The 18,596-nt window shown below is 46.5% G+C and overlaps 1 protein-coding gene across 1 annotated transcript in view; it reads right to left on the reverse strand.

Annotated features, from left to right (window-relative positions):
* The window catches only part of MMRN1 (multimerin 1), a 110,010-nt gene that overhangs the window by 42,550 nt on the left and 48,864 nt on the right, over nt 1-18,596 (reverse strand). The window lies entirely within an intron of this gene.

An 18,596-nucleotide genomic window follows, 5' to 3' on the forward strand; every position in this document is an offset into this window, starting at 1 on the left:
ATATCCCGCCCTCCACTCCGAAGAGTCTCAGAGCGGCTCACAATCTCCTTTACCTTCCTCCCCCACAACAGACACCCTGTGAGGTGGGTGGGGCTGGAGAGGGCTCTCACAGCAGCTGCCCTTTCAAGGACAACCTCTGCCAGTGCTATGGCTGACCCAAGGCCATGCTAGCAGGTGCAAGTGGAGGAGTGGGGAATCAAACCCGGTTCTCCCAGATAAAAGTCCGCGCACTTAACCACTACACCAAACTGGCTATACACACACGCTGTGGCTAATAGCCGCTGATGGACCTCTGCTCCATATTTTTATCCAATTCCCTCTTAAAACTGGCTATGCTTGTAGCCGCCACCACCTCCTGTGGCAGTGAATTCCACATGTTAATCACCCTTTGGGTGAAGAAGTACTTCCTTTTATCCGTTTTAACCTGACTGCTCAGCAATTTCATTGAATGCCCACAAGTTCTTGTATTGTGAGAAAAGGAGAATAGTACTTCTTTCTCTACTTTCTCCATCCCATACGTAATCTTGTAAACCTCTATCATGTTGCCCCGCAGTCGACGTTTCTCCAAGCTAAAGAGCCCCAAGCGTTTTAACCTTTCTTCATAGGGAAAGTGCTCCAAACCTTTAATCATTCTAGTTGCCATTTTCTGCACTTTTTCCAATGCTATAATATCCTTTTTGAGGTGTGGTAACCAGAATTGTACACAGTATTTCAAATGAGACCGCACCATCGATTTATACAGGGGCATTATGATACTGGTTGATTTGTTTTCAATTCCCTTCCTAATAATTCCCAGCATGGTGTTGGTCTTTTTTATTGCAATCGCACACTGTCTTGACATTTTCAGTGAATTATCTACCACAACCCCAAGATCTCTCTCTTGGTCAGTCTCTGCCAGTTCACACCCTATCAACTTGTATTTGTAGCTGGGATTCTTGGCCCCAATGTGCATTACTTTGCACTTGGCCACATTGAACCTCATCTGCCACGTTGATGCCCACTCACTCAACCTCAACAGATCCCTTTGGAGTGCCTCACAATCCTCTCTGGTTCTCACCACCCTGAACAATTTAGTGTCATCTGCAAACCTGACCACTTCACTGCTTACTCCCAACTCCAGATCATTAATGAACAAGTTAAAGAGCATGAGACCCAGTTCTGAGCTCTGTGGCACCCCACTGCTTACCATCCTCCACTGCGAAGACTGCCCATTTATACTCACTCTCTGCTTCCTCTTAATTAGCCAGTTTTTGATCCACAAGAGGACCTGTCCTTTTACTCCATGACTTTCGAGCTTACTAAGGAGCCTTTGATGAGGAACTTTATCAAAAGTTTTCTGGAAGTCAAGGTAAACTACATCTATTGGGTCTCTTTTGTCCACATGTTTGTTCATCCCCTCAAAGAACTGTAAAAGGTTAGTGAGGCAAGATCTTCACTTACAGAACCCATGCTGAGTCTTCCTCAATAACTTGTGTTCATCAATGTGCCTATTCATTTTGTCCTTGATTATGCTTTCTACCAACCTTCTCGGTATTGAAGTCAGACTGACTGGCCTGTAATTTCCTGGATCTCCTCTGGAACCCTTTTTAAAGATGGGGATGACATTTGCTACCTTCCAGTCCTCAGGAACAAAGGCAGATTTCAATGAAAGATTACATATTTTTGTCAGGAGATCCACAAGTTCAACTTTGAGTTCTTTCAGAACTCTTGGATATATGCCATCTGGACTTGGTGACTTATTAATTTGTCAATCAGTTGTAGGACCTCCTCTCTGGTCACCTCAATTTGACTTAGGTCTTTCAACACCCCTTCCAAAATTAGTGGTTCTGGAGCAGGCAAACACTTCTCATCTTCCACAGTGAAGACTGAGGCAAAAAATGCATTCAGCTTCTCCTTCAGTAATCCTTTTACCCCTTGGTCATCCAAAGGCCCCATTGCCTCCCTGGCTAGTTTCCTGCTTTTTAATATATTTGAAGAAATTTTTATTGTTGGTCTTTATGTTTTTTGCAATATGCTCCTCATAGTCCCTTTTTGCCTGCCTGATCATAGTCTTGCATTTGATTTGCCGCAGCCTGTGTTCCCTTTTATTAATTTCACTTGGACTAGCTTTCCACCTCTTAAAGGAGTCCTTCTTACCTTTTACAGCTTCCATTACTTTGTTTGTTAACTATGCAGGCCTTTTCTTATACCTGTTTGTGCCTTTCCTAACTTGAGGTATATATTTTATCTGAGCTTCTAGGATTGTAGTTTTAAATAGCCTCCAAGCTTCCCCAAGGGTTTTGACTGTATTTACCTTTCCTTTCAGTTTCCTCTTCACATGCCTCCTCATCTCAGAGAATTTACCCCTTTTAAAGTTAAACGTGGTTGTGCTGGTCTTTTGGGGCAACTCCCTATTTATACAAATGGTGAAATCAATAACATTATGGTCACTGCTCCCAAGCAGTTTCAATCCAATTCAGTGTGCAAGCGGATTTTGCCATTTCACACAGTAAAATCCAGTTTAAAAAAGTACATTGGGAGTGTATTGGAAGTGAGTTATTTAGGCCAATTCCCCACCAGCCTTGCTGCAGTCTCACACTCCTTTTTCTGGTAGTGCTTTTGCCCGATTCTGCACACACTGCTGTGAAGATACGACTTGCCCCGCCTCTCCCAAGTTCTCTCTGTGGCTGTAAGATTCTCTAAAAACTGGATTTTGAAGCTGTGGAGAGAAATTGGGAAAGAGGCAGGGCAAGTTGCAGCTTTGCAGCAGTGTGTCTCAAGACTGGAGATCAGTTGTAATGCCAGGAAATCTCCGGACCCTACCTGGAAACTGGCAACTCCAAACCACATGCCTGCGGAGCTCTCTTCTTTTCCACCCTCCCTGGATGCCACCCTCTGACCTTGAGGAATTTCCAAAGGTAGAACTTGCAACCCTCAGGACAGCACCCAGTCAGTGCCAAGAAATTCTATTCCCATCACTAATTTTTCCCCCAAATACTTACCAAACAGCTTTCTTCATGCATATGGACCATGACCCTTAATTCTGTATTTTAAAAAATTCTCTGCATTTTAAATCTTCAGATCCTTTTAATTTAATTAAAGATTTAATCTAATCTTGCTTAATTAGACTGCTACAATCTCCGTCCTCTGAATCCTGCATTTTTAAGTGGCTTGAATCCAAGGAGATAAGGTGGGATAGAGATGTTTTAAATAAGTAAATAAACACAAGTGAACCCTTGCATTTTACAATAAGAAATTCAACTAGTTTAAAATAACTCAATAGCATAAATACCAGCAGTTTAAAAAGAAAATAAAAGCAATTTTTTAATATAAATTCAAAGCTCTTTTAGACAGAGTCACTTTATATAATCTAGGAAAGGCAGTCCTTTAGCTAGGAATGCAAAATCTGGCTTGGGAAATACCTGGAAATTTGTGGCTGCTGCCTGAAGAGTTTGTAGAAAGAGCTTAATTAGGATGTGACATCACCGAGCAGGGGTCCCCAATTCATGGGCACCCACCAAGTGTTTTTAAAAAGTCAGTTGGACCAGCTTTTGCTCAGCAAGGCTTCTGGTTGGCTATTGAAGATTTGATTGGCTGTGTAGGTGTTGTTTTTTAAAATCTTGATCTGTTTGCAACTGCTGACACAGCACAAGAATCTACACTGTGTAACTTAAGTTAAACTGTGACAATAACTTTGTGGCTGGTTCCCCTTTGTGGCAGCCATTTTGTTGCTGCTCCCACCATGCCATGTCAAAATTCCCAAATGCCTGCAGGCTTATAAATGTTGGGGGATCCCTGCCATAGAGTTTGCCCTCTGAAGCTGCCATTTGCTCCTCCAGAAGAACTGATCTCTGTAGTCTGGAGATCTGTGGTAATTCTGGGGGAACTCCAGATCCCCTTTAGAGTAGGCTTGCCAATCCTCAGGTCCCAGCAGGGGTTCTTCCACTTTCCCAGTCTCCTTCCCGCCCCCAGTCAGCTGGCCAGCAGGGGGAAGCCCCGCCCCCAAAGCCACCATGTGATTTTTTCCCCCTCCGGAGGCTCTAGTCTCCAGTTGGAAAGGCTTCCTCTTTGGATGGGGTGTCTGTGTTACTTGGAAGAAGTTGGCTGCAACTCATGAGTAGAGAGACCAATCCCTCACTTCAGAGTCACCAGAAAACGGGGGAGGGGAGAGGGGAGGAACGTCTGCTGAGCACTTCATTATTCCCTATGTGGAGATCGATTCCCATAGGGTAAAATAGGGAATTGATCTGGAGGTTTCGGGGGATCTGGGGGAGCTGTTTTTTGAGGTGGAGGCACCAAATTTTTAGTATAGCATCTAGTGCCTCTCCCCAAAATACCCCCCAAGTTTCAAAACGATTGGACCAGAGGGTCCAATTCTATGAGCCCCAAAAGAAGGTGCCCTTATCCTTCATTATTTCATATGGAAGGAAGACATTTAAAAAGGTGTGCTGTCCCTTTAAATGTGATGGCCAAAACTCCCTTCAATTATGCTTGTCACACCCTTGTTCCTGGCTCCACCCCCAATGTCTCCTGGCTCCACCCCCAAAGTCTCCTGGCTCCACTCCCAAAGCCCCCAGATATTTCTTGAATTGGACTTGGCAACCCTACTTTGGAGGGAGGCAGCCCAACTTCCTACAGCAGTTCCATAGCCACTAACCTTCTTCCAGAGGGAAGGCTCCTGCCAAATCTTGTCAGTCTCTTGCTGCTGCTTAAATGAGCAGTGGGAGAAAATGGGGGGGCAGGGAGGAGAGAAATGGCATTGTGGAACACGCAACATCACTTTTGTCAAAAAGAGATAGAGATGTTGCCAGGTTGTGGTGACACTCTAGGAATTCAACCGTAAACTGGATGTCTGAGGCTCTTTTTGCTTCAGGACAGCCTTCAGACATCCAAAAGTTGGTTGAGAACTATCTGGATGGAGAAATTTATGAGTTGAAACTGGACAACTCAAAAAACACCACAAAGGAACAGGTAACAAAATAATCTGGATTGGAGAAGGGTTTTTTTTGGGGGGGGGGGCATAATGATTGACTACCAGGAGGCAGATGTTGCTGTCTGATCAGCCACTTTTAATCCAGTAGGAAATAGCAGCGACAACTGATTAAACTGTGCATCTGAACAGGGCCATAGAGTGCCACTGCAATGTGGTGATGTCACTGTCAGTTTTTTAAACCAAAAGTGACATTGCTCATTCTGCAACACTGTTTCTGCCTCCCCCCAAGACTGGTAAGTTTCCTGCCAAGGGCTGGCAATCCTACGAGAGCCTTGGAACAGGGCACCACAATGCTTACCCACCCTTCTATAAAGAGGGACAGTCAGGAGCAGTTGGCACAAAGCCTGTAAATGAATAATCAACAAATACATCTGAGCATGTTTGTGGCAACTTCCAAGGTAGAGGCCTAACCTGCCTCAAGAACTCCTCTCAACTGTGAAGAAAGGTATGGACAGTGACTGAGTCCATCAGGCCCTTTGGAGCCCTAGTTGGCATCACTGTGACTTAGGGTTGTCAAGTCCCCCACAGCCTCTGGCGGGTTCAGGACCTCCCGAGTGGGAGAACCTCCACCCAGCCCAGGAGCTTGGCAGCCCTACTGTGACTACAATGGAATCTGGTTTGGAGCTAGGGTTGCCAACCTCCAGGTGGTGGCTGGTGATCTCCTGGAATTATAACTGATCTCCAGTCAACAGGTCACCCAGAGAAAATGGCTGCTTTGGATTTATGGCATTATACCTCACTGAAGTCCTTCCCTTCCCCAAACACCACCCTCCTCAGGGTCCACCCCCCCCCCCCAAAAAAACACCAGGTATTTCCCAGCCTGGAGCTGGCAACCATATATGGAGCAGAATCAGGCAAAGCAAAGGTATTTCTGACAGCTGGTTGAGTCACCTCGCATCATTTTACTCCAGTCCATTCGCAGTCAGGCTGGGAGGGGGCGAGTTTGCCCATCACCAATAATATCACAGTCAGCACTCTAGATAAGAATGGGGAATAATTAAATCTATATTGAGAGGTTACCCGAGGGGCATGCAAGAGAACTGTGTCATTTTTAATAACAAAGGAACAAAATTGCACTCGAGATACTTGAGAGCACTCTGAACTGATCTCCTAAGACAGACACTTCCCCTAAGTACGAACAGTTGGGATTCTATAGGAAATTGCCACCATTTGCTGTGTGTTTTCTGTGGTACCGAAATAGGTTTCCATTTATTTGTGCGCATTGTGTTCTTGCTCTGTTACACAGCACTTCTGAACACAAAGGGTGCGATGACACCAAGCTGCACTTATCATTTCTGTTATGCCTTTGACCATTCAAAGTGCTTGGTATGAATTATCCCAGTAATCCTTAAACAAATCTGTAAACTGGGAGAGTCGTCATTAGCTTAGCAGGCCCAGCCTACCAAGTAGATGAGTGTAGGCATAGGCGACTGCCTAGGGTGCCAGAGGACCAGGAGCAGCATGCAGCAGCCCCAAACGGCATCCCTAGACCCAGTGCTGCCACCCAAGTTTGGCATGTCAGCTTGGGTCTACTTGCTTAGCCTGCCTTCCCTCACCCCACCTGTACACCCTCCATAAAGGAAGGACCGAGGAAGAGCAGATGGCTGACAACACTGCCACCACCAGTCTCCCCACTTCACCTGGATTGTAAAATAGTGGTAGTTCCTTTGTGGTCCCTGAACAGCAGTTTGGGGCATGCCACAGTCTATGCCACACCAGGGTTGCCAGCTTCCAGGGGAGGCCTGGTGACACACACACACACACCCCTGGAATTACAGCTCATCTTCAGATGACTGAAATCCCTGGAGAAAATGGCTACTTTGAAGGGTGGACTATGTAGCACTGAGGTCCCTCCCTCCTCAAACCCTGCCCTTTCCAGACTCCTCCCCCAAATTTCTAGGAATGTCCCAAACCAGAGTTGGCAACCTTGGTGCTTGTGTAGCTAAGGGCTCTGTAAGTGGCCAGGCCATAGTGGGCACAAGGGGTGCCTAACTAGTAGCTGGTTGCTGAAAACCCTTGGTCTGACCCTGCTGCCCCATATTGCAAAGAAGAAGCTGAGGCTAAAAGTAAGAGAGCAGCTCTCCAAAGACATCCTGGTATGTCTGTGGCAGATTTGAAATGAGGATTTCCTAGTTCACAACTTGCCCACTTGAACACTACATGGTGCCAGTTTTTATTGATGCACTTTGTTGTCTATTTATCAAGTCACGTAGGGTAAAGAGTATTGAAGGCAGGCATAAAGAGCAAGTCCAGCCCACTTTAGAGTACATTCCAGAGCATTATGACTACAAGGAGTCCAGAGCCGGATTAAGCATTAGGCCAAGTAGGTACTGGCCTATGGGCCCCCATGCCTTTAGAGACCTCGGGCCAACTCCTCCCCCCGGTTTCCCCCCTGCTTGCAGCCCTCCCAGACTGCACATGCAGCCAGCAACTGAGCTGCTCTTTGTCCCACTTCCTTGGTGCGGCAGCTGCTGGCTTTGTTGCCAAGTTTGTCTCTCTCTGCCTCTCCCCTGCAGCTTTGTCAAAGGGGCTTTCAAGAAGGTGCCTGCAGGCTGCAGTGGGGGCCATGGGCGGTGGGGTGGGTGCACAGACTCTGAGATAATTAGAGAGCCCCCCCCCAAGATTTTGGCTGCCTAGGGACCTCCACAGGGTTTAATCTGGCACTAAAGGAATCTAGTTGCTGCTAAATAATTTCACTGTTGTCATTAAAAAGGATATGCGATAGGGATGTTCAAACATCCACAATTTCAGCTCATGTTCTGTTTGCCGGTTGCAAACAGGGAGCTGATTTTTCGATGCTCAGTTTGACTATTCATCAAACCATTCGTGGCTGTTTGATAGCCTGCTTCACTGTGTTCATTCCTCACCATGTAGTTCAGTGCATTTGGTTTTTTGCACATTTGCCATCTCATACAGCCTGGGACAGAACAATGGGGCACCAGACTTCCCTGTGTGTGACAGCTGCTTTTTTATTGCATCCATCAAGGATCTTTCTTTATGACACAATGGTCGTTTTCGCACTCACCTTAATCAGCAGCGACGACCCTCTTCACCGCGCAGAATCTGCGCGGATTTCGCACTAATTGCCGCGGAGCACCCAGAAGAGCCGGAAAGTCCCGGTGCTTTTGCGGCGCAAACGGAAACTGGTTTTTGGCGGTTTCCGTTTGCGCCGCAAAAGCGCCGGGACTTTCCGGCTCTTCTGGGTGCTCCGCGGCAATTAGTGCGAAATCCGCGCAGATCCTGCACGGTGAAGAGGGTCGTCGCTGCTGATTAAGGTGAGTGCGAAAATGACCAATGATAATCTAATTGATAGTGAGCAGGTCCTGCCATGTTGCGTGCTCTCTCTTGATCCTACCCGACAGAGGCTTGGCCTGTCATTTAAAATGGCCTGTTCAGCTCACGACAGAAGAAGCAGCTCATGTGTTCATTCAAAAAAAGAGCAGCACTTATGGAGGAAAGAAAAATAGTGTGATGTAGTAGGATCTGAGAGACCCAAGCTCAAATCTCCACTTGGCCCAGCCTACCTCATAGGAGAGTTGTGAAAATAAAACCCAGGAGCACACAGAACAATGCACAGTGCCTTTAGTGCCTCAGAAGAAGGGCAGGCTAAAAATATACTAAACAAACAAAAAAAAATCAACCAATGTATATGCAAGTTGGCGAGACCCGTGGATCTATGATTGGAAATGGTGCAAGTGTAGTGTTGCAGCCCTCCCTGCGGGGCCTGGAGATCTTCCAGAATTGCAACTGTTCTCCAAATGACAGAGATTAGTTCTGGAGAAAAAGGCTCCAGAGGCACTGTACCCCACTGAAGCCCCCTCTCTCCTCAAACCCCGCCCCCCCTCAGGCTCCACCCTCCCTCCCAAATCTCCAGGGGTTTTCCAATATGAGTTGGCAACCTACTCAAGAGTTCTCGTTGCCCCACCTTTTATCTTTCAGTAAAAATTAAGAGTTTACTCACTAAAATGACTAATGCAGCCCACAACCCTCATGGTATTGCAGCAGCCAAGTGCTCGTCTCTTCCACCCTGTTGCTAGGGTTGCCAGGTCTGACTCAGGAAATATCTGGGGACTTTGGGGGTGGAGCCAGGAGCAAGGTTGTGACAAGCACAATTGAACTCCAAAGGGAGTTCTGGTCATCACATTTTAAAGAAACTGCACTCGGTTAAAATGCCTTCTTTCCATTGGAAATATTGGAGGATAAGGGCACCTTATTTAGGGTCTCATTTTTTAAATGTGGGGGATGTTTTGAGGAGAGATTCCAAGAGCTCTGCTGAAAAACTAGTGCCTCTACCTCAAAAAACAGCCCCTCCAGAGCCCCAGATACCTATGGATTGATTCTCCATTATACCTTATGGAGATCAGTCTCCATAGGGAATAATGGAGGGCCCAGAGGACCCTCCCCTGCTTTCTGATAACCCTGAAGTGGGGGGAGGGCCTTCAAATGGGGTTGCCAGCCTCCAGGTGGGTCCTGGAGATCTCTCGCTTTTGCAACTGATCTCTAGCTGGCAGAGATCAGGTCCCCTGGAGAAAATGGCTGCTTTGAAGGGTGGGCTTTAGGGCACCGGACCATGCTGAGGTCCCTCCCCTCCCCAAACCCTGCCCTCTCCCGGACCCACCTCCAATACCTCCAGGTATTTTCCAACACAGACCTAGCAACCCTACTCCAAACCAGGGGATCCCCTACCCCCAACAGGGGATTGGCAGCCCTACCTGTTGCACAGATCCAGGCAGCAGCAAAAACAGGACACTGTTTGCACTCGTGGCTGGTGGATTCTGTGGACACAGGCCTAGTATACCTCATGATTCCAACTGCTTGCATTAAAAGATGATTAAAGCAGCTTAAAGCGGGGAAGGAGAAAAAGAAAACCCAGCATGGCTCCCAGCTATGACCTTAAACTGAATTTAATTTTTTTTTAAAAGAAAGCCTTTCTCTAGATACAAAAGGGATTAAGGAAAACAGTTCAACTCTCTGTTCCCCCATCCCTTATCTTGGTTTCAGCAGAACCAAGGGGCTTGCTGTTGTTCGCAGATAAATGCCTTGGGGTCGTCGGGTTGCCGGGAAGAAAGAAAAGAGGGAGTGGAGATTTGTGGCTCAGTTGACACGATTTCTAACCCCTAATGCTATTTTGTATAGAAACAGCAGTCTAATATTGGGATCCAAACCTGGTCAGTCCACATCCTGATGGAGCGAACAAGAGGGAAGAGAATATACGGGGCTGAAGCTGAAGCTGCAAGGGAAGGGCAGCGGAGGCTACCATGCCTTGATTTGCCCCCCAAGACTTTTTTTCAAAAACTGCGATCTTTGCCATTGGTAAGAATAGATAGACGCTAAAGTACTTGGGTTGGCATTAGGGTTGCCAGGTCCCCTCTGGCTGTGGATGGGGATGAGGGGGATAGGCTGACAGATCCAGGCTGGGGAACTCCTGGAGATTTGGGGATGGAGCCTGGGAATGACAGATGGCGCACAATACCAGAGAGTCCACCCTCCAAAGCATTTATTTTTCTCCAAGGGAACTGATCTCTGTAGTCTGAAGATGAATTGCAATTCCAGGGGATCCGCAGGTCCCACCTGGAGGCTGGCATCCCTAGCTGGCATAGATACTCGGGTTTGGGTTGTATATGGTTAGGAGGGAATTGCTGTGCTTCCAGTCCATCCCATGTTTATTTGAACCCCCACCAGGAAATGTGGTCTGCACACCTAACAAGAAAGTGTAGAAACCTCTTGTAGTGTATCGAGATAACATAAAACCAGCCAGCGCGACTCTGCGCGGAGCGACCAGGCTGTCCCCGGGCTGCTCAGCGCAGGGCACGAACTCCCAGCCAATCACCAGCTGTAGCGGGAAGTTCAACAGGCCAGGATTGGACTGGCCTGTCTGGAGGGAGGTTCCCGGAGTTGTACATAAGCGGGACCCGGCCCGCGTGTTCCCTCTCTTGTAACGTGCCTCCATTAAAGCATGTTGCCCTACCAACGTCTTCTGTCTCAGTACGTTACACCTCTGATTCAATCCATGGTTGTGCTTGGGAGTCCTAACCTTTAGCTGCCTTGAATGCCTTTTAGTTTGGCGTGTTCACCCTGCCTTCATGCTATTAATCTGGGCATGTCAAACTCCCTTGGTTCATCGAGCCTAGTACTGTTGGCTCTGGTGACCTTTCTGAGATTGTTGTACCTGGCGAGTGACACAGGCACTCCATGTGGGACTCGTGTCATGCAAAGCCATAGCATTTTTCTTCTCTGCTGAAACATAGTTCCCTTCCCTTCCACTTTATCTGCTCTACCAAGCAGTGCCCCATTTTGTAAGAGGAGGTAGGCAACCCCCAGCATGGAGGCTCACAGTGGCACAATGGATCACTGTGCTTGACATCCATCATCCTCTCTAGCCAATTAAAGAACATGCTGCCATGCTTTCTCGTAACCCAAGTTACTGGAACAGCTGCCTTAAGATTCTATAATGTCACTGGGAGAGGAACAAGGTGAGAAATGTTTCTACTACCTACCTAGTATATTTTTAATCCCCAAAGAGGGCACACATCGGGTGATAACTGGCATTTTAAGCCGACCCAGGGGACAGGAGGCAAGCAGATCAAAAAAGCGCATCCACACGCACACATCTGCCTGCAGTCCCTGTCCCACCCCTGTCCCACCCAGAAAACCTTACATTCCGGACCATCATCATCCCACCCCTGAGTTGCCCCAGCTTGCTAGGAGCCAGTTTGAATAGGCACCACTTCCAAGTGCTCAGAAGCTCCCAAGCACTCTATTTCTGGCCAGCTCTCTTCCGGGGCGACTTGATGCATCTGTTGTCAGCCATCATTTCCTGTTCCTCAAATGGTGGTGGTGGTGGGAATGGGCAGGGCTTTTTTGTAGCAGGAACTCCTTTGCATATTAGGCCACACACCCCCTGATGTAGCCAACCCTCCTGGAGCTTACAGTAGGCCCAGTACTAACTGCCCTGTAAGCTCTTGGAGGATTGGCTACATCAGGTGTGTGTGGCCTAATATGAAAAGGAGTTCCTGCTACAAAAAAAAAAAAGCTCTGGGGATGGGTATTGTCCTCACAACAACCCTGCATGGTACGTTAGGCTGAGAGAAACAGGCCACCCAAAGCACAACAAGCAAGCTTTCAGGCAGAGTGAGGATTCAAACTTAGGTCTCTTCAGACCTGGTCCAATATTCTAGCAATGAAATTTTACACCCAGTTACCTGGAAGTAAGCCCCACTTGGGATTTCAACAAAAGTTTATTGCTCTAGCCAAAGACCACTTAAAGAGCACCGAAAACAGTGGGATTTACTTCTGAGCAAATTTGCACAGCATTGCACTGTTAAGTTCGTGGTTCTCCCAGATGCAAACCTGACGCTAACCAATACAGCACACTAGTCTCAGGGCTGGCAGTCAGGACATCTCTTCTAGCTGATGGATGGGTCTATCCAAAATGCATGTGCAGCAATAGTTACGATGAACAAACAGTGGCATTAAAAGATAACACAAATGCATTCTACATGCCATAACTCTCGGAAGCAACAATTAGGTGCTCCACAGGGGCTGGGGAGCTCTAGCTGTCCTTCAAACCGATCAGATTAGTAGGCAGGGCTCCAGTGTAAGCGGCAAGCTCCATTCACGCTTCCAGCGGCTGTGTTATCTTTATACGGCCACAGCTGTCAACACGAGTTAAACGCGAGCATTCTTCCCAATTAATTATACAGGATTTATCAAGCAGTGATGTGATGATATAATCTGTGATGGGGGAATCAGTTACTCTCCTGCGATAAAGGAAATTCCCCACGGACTTTCACCGTTCTTTTGTCCCCAAATTTATTCACTGCCATTATGATGGTGTTCTTTCCTCCCCCTTTGGACAATCAATCACATGCTGCCCCCTTCTTATTAAATCAACTAGCTGGCTGGCATTGAGGTATGCTGCGAATGTCATAATCCTTGCAGCTTCTACCCTCTTGTGCTTCCGTATCAGACTCGCGTTTGCCTTGGGAGCCATTTTGTACACAGCTTGGAACCTGCCAAAGAATAATGCGGTCGGGTGTGATAACGAATAGTGGTTCACAAAGGACTGCAGCAAAACAGCTCACATGATGGGGAGCAAAGAGGATTCCCATTCCTACCACTAAGCACAGCTGAAAGGGGCAGGGCCGGCCCTGCCACTAGGCAAACTAGGCAATTGCCTAGGGCGCTGGCTTTCTGGGGGCACTGATTTGGGCGGCCCTCCCACGTGACTTGGTGATGTTATCAGTGCGGAGGGTAGGGGGTGCCAGAAGTTAGCCTTGCCTAGGGTGCTAGAAAATCTAGGGCTGGCCCTGGAAATGTGGAATGTGGTGCTCTTACCAGAAAGAGGGGAATGTGGTGCTCTTACCAGAGAACATTAGGAGGTAGCAATGGAGGCTATGGGGCTAGGGTTGCCAGCTCTGGGTGGAGAAGTGCCTGGAAATTTTGGGGGTGAAACCTAAAATGGAGAGGGAGTTCAGCCAGGTATAATGCCATAGAGTCCACCCTCCAGAGCAGCCATTTTCTCCGTGGTGCATGGTGGTATTAATGTAGAATGTTTATATAAAGGTTTTATATGTCTTGGGTAATATTTTAATTGAGAAAGGGAGATAACTAGTGTTTTCATTGAGCCCCATGGTTGGAGCAAAAGATCCCCTCATTTTGCAAGTTCCTGCCTGCACAGAGTGGAAATGCTGCTGTACTGCAGTCTGAGCCCTCTGCTCACAACCTGAGTTCAATCCTGGCAGAAGCTGGGTTCAGGTAGCTGGCTCAAGGTTGACTCAGCCTTCCATCCTTCTGAGGTCAGTAAAATGAGTACCCAGTTTGCTGGGGGGGAAGTGTAGAAGACTGGGGAAGGCAAGGGCAAACAACCTCGTAAAAAACTGCCATGAAAACGTTGTGATGTGACATCACCCCGGAGTTGGAAATGACAGGTGTTTGCAGAGGGGACTACCTTTACCTTGTTTACCTTGCCTGCCACCAGCCAGCTGGCTGGTGGGGGAAAGATCAGCCCCCAACACACATGATCCAGCACAACATCCCCAATGTGATGACATTGTGTGGCAATGACATCATCACACCAGGGATATTGCGTGGTGATGCTCTGGCACTTTGGGCAAAACTCTATGGTAACCATAGAGTTTTACCCAAAATACCAAAGAATCACTTTGTGATGCCATGCATGGAACGTCACCCTGCCCTGCCCACTCCTGGAAAGTTCCCTCCCACCTCCTGCTGGCCAGAGCTTTGGACCTGGCAACCCTAGATGTGGCCTAGGCCTTCCTCTTTGTCCTGGTAAGTCCCCCCACTGGCCAGCTGATCAGAGGGGAACCCCCACCTCCACCAGGAAGGGTTGGCAGTCCTACTAATGGTGTGATGTTAGATACCTCTAAGCATTCCAAAGAATAGAACGTTTGTTCCATTTGTTCTGGGATTTATCCTGTATAGAAAGCCATTGGTTCTTAAGTGATCTTTCTCAAGGCTAAAGCTATAGGTTTGCTGAAACAGTTAAAAAAAAGAAAAGATTTACACAAGATTTATGTAAGAACCAAAGAGGAAACTCTCTGGCCTGCGGCGCTGAAGCATCCTAAAACGTGATTTAAAGTTAAAATTCACAACAGTGGTTTCCATGCTTCATGCTCTATTTCAGAGAACATAGACTTGCCTGAAGGGGAAAAAACCCAACATGTGTGTTGCAGAGAATTCTGGGATGAGCAAATGTTCTAGGTTGTACATTTGGCTTACATGGAACCAGGGTTTTGTTTTTCTGTTTTTTAACAAGAAAAAGTCCAGTAGGGACTCATTTGCTTATTAGGCCACACACACCTGACATCACCAGTGTTTCATACAGGACTTTTTTTGTAGAAAAATCCCAACAGGAACTCATCTGCATATTAGGCCACACCCTCAGACTCCAAGCCAGTCGGAACTACAGTTCCTATACGTTCCTGCTCAAAAAAAGCTCTGCATGGAACACTTGGTAGGTTTGTTAGATCTCACTGTTCTTTCTTCTCAAATATTAGCATAGAATTACCCTAGAACATAATCAATGTTCCTGTGTGGCCACACACTTAACAAGGAGGTTGATACCTGTGATGGTTATTACTGATATTTAATTGTTGCTTTTGAGGGCACCCCCCCCCCCCAAGATTCTTTGGGACACTCTTTTTATGAAGCACAGAAGACACATTATTTATCACTGCTCTATGTCCATGCGCTGTTTGCTGCTTTGCCAAGTCTTTTCTGAACCACTATTTTGAAATATTGAGTGTAACATCATACATATTTAAGAAGGAATGGCCATCCTGAGTAGTTTACACTAGCGAGACAAACCAAAAGAGCTTCAGATAAACAAGCTGGAGTCTTAGAGCCCCACAAATTTACCCATTAAAATTGTAGTTGATTATCAAATTGAAGCTTAAAGCCCTAAAAATAATATAAATCTATCTACTCCTGCATGCATATGCATGCGCACACAGGCTTTATATTTAACTTGACAAGTCTGTCATGCTACTTTTAACATCATTTTCATCGCTCTGAGATGTGGCATTTAGTGAGCAACATGCTCTGAAAGAAACATTGCCATACTATTTCTAAACTATAAAAATACAGCCTCCACCATAGAACATCCATTATTAATATGCTCATAACATAAATAATGATCTCTTGGCATCCCCCAAAAGGTCGTTACCATACAAATGGAATGAGAAGCCAACCGATCTGGTCGCCTACAGTGTTTGAGCACCAGCTTACCTCAAGACTCCTTTCTGATAAATCATTCTTACCTTTAGCTAGCCCATACTCCTGCATGTGGCAATTTCCACACAGAGGGAATATTATAAAGCTCTTTTGAATTAAAAGAAAAAAATAAAATACTCACCACATGTTCAGGAACTTTGTGATTCCCAAACTAGTTTGGCTTCAGGATCTGCTGCTGAGACTTCACCTCAGGTCTTGGGTTGAGTCTGGTCAACCACAAAACCTGAACTGGCTCTGACAGACATATGGCTTAGGGCGGGTGTGTCAAACATGTGGCCCGAGGACCAGATCAGGCCCCCAGAAGGCTCCTATCAGGCCCTTGAGCTACTTACTGCTTCCTTCTCCCTCTCTTGCTTCCTTCCGCATCACAGCTTGCTTTGACATGTTTGCTCAATCACACAGGAGCTACAGAGCAAAGCCTCCATTTTCTCCATTGGCTGACCAGCACATGAAGCAATTTATGTACAAAAACTTGCAATGCCCAACAATTTCATGTTTTCCTTTTGGGTCTTAGGCTCAAAGCATTGACCATGAGATTTCTGTAATGGATGTCAATAAATCAAAAGTAGGTTTGCAATTTACATATACACACTTGAACAACACCTGGACAGCCTACTCAAGATTGCTACAGCACAGATGTTGTCTCCAGATTTTGATGCAATAATTCACAGCAAGAGGTGTCAGTTATCAGAGACTCTTAAATAAACAAAATATTTCAAGAATGCTAAAGTTTTAAGCATTTTTTTTTTAAAAAAACATCTTTAATTGTTTGTCTGTGTCCTTTGCAAAGTTTATATCTCTGCTACCTGGCATTACTTTTTATGACACACATGGCCCAGCCCGACAAGGTCTCATTTATGTCAGATCTGGCCCTCATAACAAATAAGTATGACATCCCTGGCTTAGGGCAACTTCCCAACCAGTCTTCCGTTGAAAGTGTACCTGCCACATTTCCAGGTGGGGCTTCAAAGAAACAGATGGGAAGGCACCAGTTTCCTCCCAAGTAACTCCTCAAACCCTGTAGTCATGCCTATTTTAGTCTATTGTTAGCACTGGGTATATATAAATTGAAAAAGAATTGTTGTTTTAAAAAGAATTGTTGCTTTGAGCTGCCCATGACGCCTTCCTTTAATAAATTATTTCCTTAAATGTCCCTTTAGCATGTTGAAGCATTATGTTGGAGTCAGAGCACATAAAGGGGATTCCCCCCCTAGGGCTGCCAATTGATCTTTACAACTGACCTGGAAGAGGTCAGCTCCCCTGAAGAAAATGGCTGCTTTGAAGGATGAACTCGATGGCATTGTGCCATGCTGAGGCCCAGGGCTTTTTTTGAACAGGAACACACAGGAATGCAATTCTGGCTGGCTTGGTTTCATGGGGTGTGGCCTAATATGCAAATGAGTTCCTGCTGGGATTTTTCCACAAAAAGCCCTGCGCAAAACAATGGTGCCATCAGGGGGTGTGGCCTAATATGCAAATGAGTTCCTGCTGGAATTTTTCTTTTAAAAAACCCCTGCTGAGCCTCTCCCCAAACCTTGACCTTTCCTGGATCCAACCCCAAAATATTTTCCAGCACAGACCTGACAACTCTTCCCCCCCACACACACAATCACAGAGAAAAATCCACCCTGAGCCAAGAGGAATCTTGCACAGGTAGAGCTGTTTGGGCAGGTGGGTGGAATGCTACCACTTCGGAGGACACCAGCCATGGGTTTAAAAATAAAATCCTAGCTGTAGCTCTGGTTCAGGGTTCAATCCCAGTCAAAGCTGTGCATTTTTCAGGCCTGTTGATTTTTAATGGGAGAGATTTAAGGAGATGCTTCACTTTCCCAATAAAGTCAGCAAGAGGATAAAGTACTGAGTGAGTACTGAGCTAAAATGAAACACATTTCTTCTTTCTTCTCTGCTTGTATCCATGTTTCTCTTAACAAAAGGCAAGCCAATATTGGAGAGCTATAACAAAAATATGTAAAGATTCAGGAAACGAATATTTTTGCAATTAAGAAGTAATCCATTGGCTTCTTACAATGGCGTAATGCACCCTAGTAGGGTTGCCAATCCCCAGTTGAAGGCAGGGGATCACCTGGTTTGGAGCTCCTTCCCTGCTTCATGGCTATCATAAGGGGAGGGGAAGGTCACTGGGGCACTTCATTATACCCTATGGAGACCAGTCCCCATAGGGCATAATTGAGAATCAATCTGTGGTTATCTGGGGCTCTGAGGGCTGTATTTTGGCATAGCTGCTGGTGCCTCTCCTTAAAGTTTCAAAAAGAACGGCTGACAGGGTCCAATTCAATGAGCTCCAAAAGAAGGTGCCACCATCCTCCATTATTTCTAATGGAGAGAAAGCATTTAGAAGGAACACAGTCCCTCTAAATGTGACGGCCAGAACTTGCTTTGGAGTTCAATCATACTTCTTCCTTTCCTTCCCTTGGAGCCTCCCTCTTCTCTCTTGAACCCTCCTGGTAAGTCCCCCACCAACATGGCTGCCTCATCTTGCAACCCTAAACTCTACTGAAATCAGTGGGTTGGATTGTGTGCAAGCAGAAATGTAAGGAAAAGACCAAAGTTGCACTATTGCGGGGAGTATGTCCTGTTGTAACTCTGCACTCAGGCCCAAGCAGGTTTCCTCCAAAGTGGTATCTTAGCCCTGGATTGGCCAGGTTTGAGGCTACAAGCTTGAGCAAGAATTTGAAGGCAGTGCCTGGTATACTTGGCTGGCACCTGGTGGACCAGTTGATCCAGCAAGGTTTCCAGTCCTTAGCCTAAATAAGCTGAGAGGTAATTGACTCTAGCTGTACCACCAGCAGATGCTGAGGTTCCTGAGGTATTCACTGCACTCCACCCAGGATCCTGCAAGGAAGTACTA

This window comes from Heteronotia binoei, chromosome 9 (genome assembly GCF_032191835.1).
Source record: "Heteronotia binoei isolate CCM8104 ecotype False Entrance Well chromosome 9, APGP_CSIRO_Hbin_v1, whole genome shotgun sequence".
NCBI lineage: Eukaryota > Metazoa > Chordata > Lepidosauria > Squamata > Gekkonidae > Heteronotia > Heteronotia binoei.